The following is a 7,500-nucleotide window of genomic DNA, read 5'->3' as shown; positions in this document are numbered from 1 at the left end:
GAGTCTGCCCACAATGGGAACCACACGTCAGCCAGCCACTCTGATCACGCACCACTCTCTGCTTCTAACGGGCGCACATACAATATGTAAGCACCAGCATGGAACAACATCCAGTGCATCCTCTCCGCCACATTACACAATCCACACTATCACAACCAGACCAGGAGGTCCATGCGGAAAATACAATATCCCACCCTTTCGACATCCACCATTGCGCAGATCAGGCACCAACACCCACACATGTCCTATACAACGGTGCACCCAACATCACAATAGTACCTCCTGTCACAGCGCACAAACAATGACATGAGTCAAAGACACAGGTCTGACACAAGCATAGAATTGGAGCGCCGCCTCTAATAAGCCAAAGGTGCATCCTGACGTGACAAATCTGATCATGTCACAAGCATTCACTTACTATAATCACTATCAACGAACCTGCCGCCCCCGCCCCCCCCTACACCTTTCCTTACAACAACGTGTAACCTAACCTAACCTAACCTATGTTGTACCTTAACCTAACCTATGTTGTACCTTAACCTAACCTATGTTGTACCTTAACCTAACCTATGTTGTACCTTAACCTAACCTATGTTGTACCTTAACCTAACCTATGTTGTACCTTAACCTAACCTATGTTGTGCCTTAACCTAACCTATGTTGTGCCTTAACCTAACCTATGTTGTGCCTTAACCTAACCTATGTTGTGCCTTAACCTAACCTATGTTGTGCCTTAACCTAACCTATGTTGTGCCTTAACCTAACCTATGTTGTGCCTTAACCTAACCTATGTTGTGCCTTAACCTAACCTATGTTGTGCCTTAACCTAACCCATGTTGTGCCTTAACCTAACCCATGTTGTGCCTTAACCTAACCCATGTTGTGCCTTAACCTAACCCATGTTGTGCCTTAACCTAACCCATGTTGTGCCTTAACCTAACCCATGTTGTGCCTTAACCTAACCCATGTTGTGCCTTAACCTAACCCATGTTGTGCCTTAACCTAACCCATGTTGTGCCTTAACCTAACCCATGTTGTGCCTTAACCTAACCCATGTTGTGCCTTAACCTAACCCATGTTGTGCCTTAACCTAACCCATGTTGTGCCTTAACCTAACCCATGTTGTGCCTTAACCTAACCCATGTTGTGCCTTAACCTAACCCATGTTGTGCCTTAACCTAACCCATGTTGTGCCTTAACCTAACCCATGTTGTGCCTTAACCTAACCCATGTTGTGCCTTAACCTAACCCATGTTGTGCCTTAACCTAACCCATGTTGTGCCTTAACCTAACCCATGTTGTGCCTTAACCTAACCCATGTTGTGCCTTAACCTAACCCATGTTGTGCCTTAACCTAACCCATGTTGTGCCTTAACCTAACCCATGTTGTGCCTTAACCTAACCTATGTTGTGCCTTAACCTAACCCATGTTGTGCCTTAACCTAACCCATGTTGTGCCTTAACCTAACCCATGTTGTGCCTTAACCTAACCCATGTTGTGCCTTAACCTAACCCATGTTGTGCCTTAACCTAACCCATGTTGTGCCTTAACCTAACCCATGTTGTGCCTTAACCTAACCCATGTTGTGCCTTAACCTAACCCATGTTGTGCCTTAACCTAACCCATGTCGTGCCTTAACCTAACCCATGTCGTGCCTTAACCTAACCCATGTCGTGCCTTAACCTAACCCACGTCGTGCCTTAACCTAACCCACGTTGTCGCCTAACGTAACCCACGTTGTCGCCTAAACCTGCTCTGTAATTGTTATACGACTCGTTCAATTAGTGTAGTGTTGCCCACCCGCAACCCTCGCAATATAGTTCGCTACTCGCACTCCCCGCTCCCCTGTGTATCGCTTCATGTTAAACACCTTGCAAGTCTTGCTCACTTTCCACATGCTCCTGCTGTACACTGTAATGTGGATGGCAGCAGGACGTACATGCCGCCCCTCCCCACGTCCCCACCTTGCCCCCTGCCTTCGCAAGCTGGTTGGTGAGAACTTTGCATGTTCAATGCCCTCCGCATGCGACGTACTCAGGCTACGTTGTGGTGCGGCCTGTGTCAACTGTCCGCTAATGTCGTACGCGTAAACCACAATCTGTACTGCACATTCGTCCTTATGTACTGAATGATACATCGTGGCACATGTGTGACCGTACAACGACTGCGCCCAAAAACGGCGGACCATACAGTGCAAATATTGTGCACGCAGCTACGTGTCGTCTCCCTATGAGAGCTGGATTGCAGTGTGGTACGCCATAGAGACGTGTGGGAGGAACGGACGCCGTGGATGGCGATCAGCATGAGCTGTCTGTTGATGTATTCGGACCTAGTCGTCTCTCCTCACACACCGTGATGGCATGGTGCACCGCGTTCCATATCTGCGACATGCTACAGAGGCCGGTTGACAGTCGTTCGAGCAATGGACATCGCATACGTACGGGGGCCACCTTCCACGTATTGTCTAGGCGTGCACATTTTGTTGCGTGTATGTGGGCAGACGTAGTGTGGCGTGACACCTGACACAGGCATGCAATAATCGTGGAAGTTGCAAATGGCGATGGACGCCTGCGTTTTCTGGTGAAGTTACGCAAATGAACAAATGGTAACCTGTTGTGGTGCGGTTGTTCTCGCTAGGGGTGAATCGGTGATGGCGACGATAGGTTGAGGTACTAACCGGTTGTTCCAGCGATACCCACCATGCCGACGAAACTGAACGGCATCTGGGTGTGAAGCGATACGCGGCGGTGGCTGGGTGGGACCGTCCCCGGCCGGTGAGGGGGCGCCTCCCGGCGTGCTGGCCGCGCGGTGCGTGGGCGCACGCGCTACAGCCGGCTGGTGGGGGCGGCCAGTGGCAGGCGCGCCGGCCGACGGACGCGGCAGGCGTCGCAGCTGCGCGCCGGCGCACCCTGCGCGCGGCGCCGTGCGGCCAAAGTAGGTCCTCGCGGGCCCGGTGCGAAGCGCGGTGGACATCTTCAGTGTGCTGGTCCGATTGAGGACTGTGTGCGTTGAGGATGCGCTGCCGCCCGGCGCTCGGCGCCGCGACGCCGTCTGCTGCTCGGTCGCCCCAGCGGTTCTCGCTGGTGGTTTGTATCGCAGCTGTGCGGATGTGTTGGCGCGTGCGCTGTGCTGGGAGAGTTCGCTTCGGCACCCAAGTGGGGCTTTTGTCCTTCTGTGGCGCTGGCGTTGGAGCTGCCGGTCACCGTAGGTGGCGCGTGTTGTCTCCCGCCGGCAATGCCACGACAGCACGCTCCCGGGCCTCTGTCGGCAGCGGCAAGCTCAGTTGGGAGCACGGGTGGTCGCACCGAAAGCGTCTACTCGCCTAACTCCGGGCGATTGCGCCTCTCTCGAACCCGACCAAGTACTTGGGACGGCGCTGCGCGCCGCCGGGACCTGAGAGGGTTTCGAGGTGTATTGTGCAGGGGAGCTCAGCCTCCTCCTGTTTGCAGAATGATTGAGCGGACGCTTGCGTGTTCGCGCGGGCCCCCGGGACACACTCCCGGGCGGCCGGCTGCTCAGCTCTAGTTGACGCAGCTCCCTGGTTGATCCTGCCAGTAGTCATATGCTTGTCTCAAAGATTAAGCCATGCATGTCTCAGTACAAGCCGCATTAAGGTGAAACCGCGAATGGCTCATTAAATCAGTTATGGTTCCTTAGATCGTACCCACGTTACTTGGATAACTGTGGTAATTCTAGAGCTAATACATGCAAACAGAGTCCCGAAGACTATGAGAATAACATCATGGTGTACCCTTTCTCTGAAGAAGAAGTTGCAGCCCACATTAAATCGCTAAAGAAAGGAAAGGCCCCAGGACCAGACGGCATCATCGCGGAGGTGGTGCAGTACCTCGCTCCTCAACTAGTGACACCTTTAGCAAGAATTTACAATGAGGCCCTGCGCCTCAGAACATTCCCTAAAATCTGGAAGCGGGCCAACGTTGTAATCATCAAAAAGGGGCAAGACAAAGACCCTAAAGAAGCAAAATCTTACAGACCCATCTGTCTGTTGGACCTGTTGGGCAAACTGCTGGAGAAGTTACTGGCTGACAGACTGACAGCACACCGAGTGCTGTGCGGGATGAGTGACAGGCAATTCGGTTTTCGGCAGGGGCGATCTGCGTGTGACGCAATTGCCCTCGCATCCGAGGTCTGTGGGTCGTCTCCGCACAAGTACATAGTTGGCATCATGGTGGATATCAGTGGCGCCTTTGACAACCTGTGGTGGCCTTCGCTCTTCTCCTGCCTGCGGGAGAAGGAGTGTCCAGGGCCGCTATACGGCTGTCTCAGGAGCTATTGTATGGAAAGAGAGGTCTGGCTATCGTCCCCTAGCGAGCGAATTGGCAAGAAGATCACGAAGGGGTGTCCACAGGGCTCTGTCCTGGGGCCACTCTTTTGGGACATAAATATGGAGCCTCTTCTGGAGAGCTTGGAAAACAGTGTGGACGTGCTAGAGGCGATAGCTTACGCTGACGACCTCCTTCTGCTGGTTGGCGGCCGAAGTCGCGAGGACCTCGAACCCAAAATCAATAGGACATTATCAATTCTCACGCAGTGGTGCCAGAACACGAAAATGACCATTGCGCCTAACAAGTCTACATACCTATTACTGAAAGGCCAACTGGCCAGAAATCCAACAGTAAGAATCGAGGGCTCACCAGTGATTCGGCGTCGTGAGGCCCGGTATTTAGGGGTTATAATCGATGAAAGGTGGAATTTCGCCAAACATATAGAAACAGCAACACAAAAATCACTCGAAGCTCTAAACAACTTAATCACAATAGGACACAGTAGATTTCATCTCCCACCAGAACTCATTAAATTATATCACAATACCATTCTTGTCTCTATCATGGGTTACGGCTCCGGAGTGTGGGCACACAGGCTCACGAGGGTTGTGCCCGCTTTGTCTGTGAGGAGGGTGCAACGCAACATGCTTTTGCGCTCCATTGGAGCGTACAGAACATCTCCGGGAGGGGCACTACTAGTACTTATGGGGGTGTGTCCCCTGGATATCAAAATCCGGGAACAGGCAGCCTGGTACTGGGTTAAAAGAGGAGATGTAGATAAGACTGAAAGTATCTTGGGAGTGCGGGTGGGGGACAAGTTTGCCATTAAGAGGAGAGGAGAAGAGTTATGGCAAGAACTCTGGGATGCTGACACAACAGGCCGAAGGACTTACCAGCTGCTCCCAAATATTAAAGAACGTTTCCAACTATCGCATTTCCAGCCAAGTAAGGGACTGTTGCACTTCCTCACAGGACATGGACCGTATCCGGCATATCTATGCCGATTCGGGAAAAGGGCTACCCCCTCGTGTGACTGCGGAGCTGAATGGGGTACTCCGGACCACGTGATCTATGAGTGCCCCATATTCGATGATGTAGCCAGTGACCTAAGAAGCCAGTTGCCTCACAACAATACGTACCAATTAATCAGAGATCCCACCACATTCAACATAGTAAACCGCCTTGCCAGCGAGGTATCAGCAAAGGTCCTGCGGGAATATTTAAGGGAAAACACTTGAACAACCGGACATGACATAACTGAAGGCGACCCATCCCATTCCGCCGGGGCGTGGACTGGCCAATCGCCGTGACGGTAGGAATCCGCCACGCTCCGGAACAGGGGGAGGGAGCGCCAACACCCGGATTCGACAGTTGCGCACCGATCATGACTTAGCAATAGTCAGACCTAAGTAGATAGTAGATAGAAAATCTTAACTGAACTTGCAGCGATCTTCAAAAGGCCAGCCCAGTGCCAGGGGCATGCTCACTGGGATTAGCTCAGTGGGCACGGCCACACAGTAGGTTTATATAAACATCTGGCACGCCTGTAACGCTGCAGGAGGTAGACCTTAGATTAGTTAGCAAGAGTAAAAGTAGATCTTACCCAACAAAGAAACTAACTCTTATGTCCTGTAGCAAGTAAGTTTACTAACACTAGAATAGAAGTATAAATGCTGCTAATATTCAATAAAAATGTAATGTAGAGAATTAAGACCCACTAATGTATTAGGTGGTGGGTTAATATGTAAGAAATAATTTAATGGAATAAAGAATTTTTTTTTTAAAAAAAAAAAAAAAAAAAAAAAAAACAGAGTCCCGACCAGAGATGGAAGGGACGCTTTTATTAGATCAAAACCAATCGGTCGGCTCGTCCGGTCCGTTTGCCTTGGTGACTCTGAATAACTTTGGGCTGATCGCACGGTCCTCGTACCGGCGACGCATCTTTCAAATGTCTGCCTTATCAACTGTCGATGGTAGGTTCTGCGCCTACCATGGTTGTAACGGGTAACGGGGAATCAGGGTTCGATTCCGGAGAGGGAGCCTGAGAAACGGCTACCACATCCAAGGAAGGCAGCAGGCGCGCAAATTACCCACTCCCGGCACGGGGAGGTAGTGACGAAAAATAACGATACGGGACTCATCCGAGGCCCCGTAATCGGAATGAGTACACTTTAAATCCTTTAACGAGTATCTATTGGAGGGCAAGTCTGGTGCCAGCAGCCGCGGTAATTCCAGCTCCAATAGCGTATATTAAAGTTGTTGCGGTTAAAAAGCTCGTAGTTGGATTTGTGTCCCACGCTGTTGGTTCACCGCCCGTCGGTGTTTAACTGGCATGTATCGTGGGACGTCCTGCCGGTGGGGCGAGCCGAAGGCGTGCGACCGCCCCGTGCGTGCTCGTGCGTCCCGAGGCGGACCCCGTTGAAATCCTACCAGGGTGCTCTTTATTGAGTGTCTCGGTGGGCCGGCACGTTTACTTTGAACAAATTAGAGTGCTTAAAGCAGGCAAGCCCGCCTGAATACTGTGTGCATGGAATAATGGAATAGGACCTCGGTTCTATTTTGTTGGTTTTCGGAACCCGAGGTAATGATTAATAGGGACAGGCGGGGGCATTCGTATTGCGACGTTAGAGGTGAAATTCTTGGATCGTCGCAAGACGAACAGAAGCGAAAGCATTTGCCAAGTATGTTTTCATTAATCAAGAACGAAAGTTAGAGGTTCGAAGGCGATCAGATACCGCCCTAGTTCTAACCATAAACGATGCCAGCCAGCGATCCGCCGCAGTTCCTCCGATGACTCGGCGGGCAGCCTCCGGGAAACCAAAGCTTTTGGGTTCCGGGGGAAGTATGGTTGCAAAGCTGAAACTTAAAGGAATTGACGGAAGGGCACCACCAGGAGTGGAGCCTGCGGCTTAATTTGACTCAACACGGGAAACCTCACCAGGCCCGGACACCGGAAGGATTGACAGATTGATAGCTCTTTCTTGATTCGGTGGGTGGTGGTGCATGGCCGTTCTTAGTTGGTGGAGCGATTTGTCTGGTTAATTCCGATAACGAACGAGACTCTAGCCTGCTAACTAGTCGCGTGACATCCTTCGTGCTGTCAGCGATTACTTTTCTTCTTAGAGGGACAGGCGGCTTCTAGCCGCACGAGATTGAGCAATAACAGGTCTGTGATGCCCTTAGATGTTCTGGGCCGCACGCGCGCTACACTGA

Source organism: Schistocerca piceifrons, unplaced genomic scaffold (genome assembly GCF_021461385.2).
Source record: "Schistocerca piceifrons isolate TAMUIC-IGC-003096 unplaced genomic scaffold, iqSchPice1.1 HiC_scaffold_936, whole genome shotgun sequence".
NCBI classification, from domain to species: domain Eukaryota; kingdom Metazoa; phylum Arthropoda; class Insecta; order Orthoptera; family Acrididae; genus Schistocerca; species Schistocerca piceifrons.
This window is presented reverse-complemented; position numbering follows the sequence as displayed.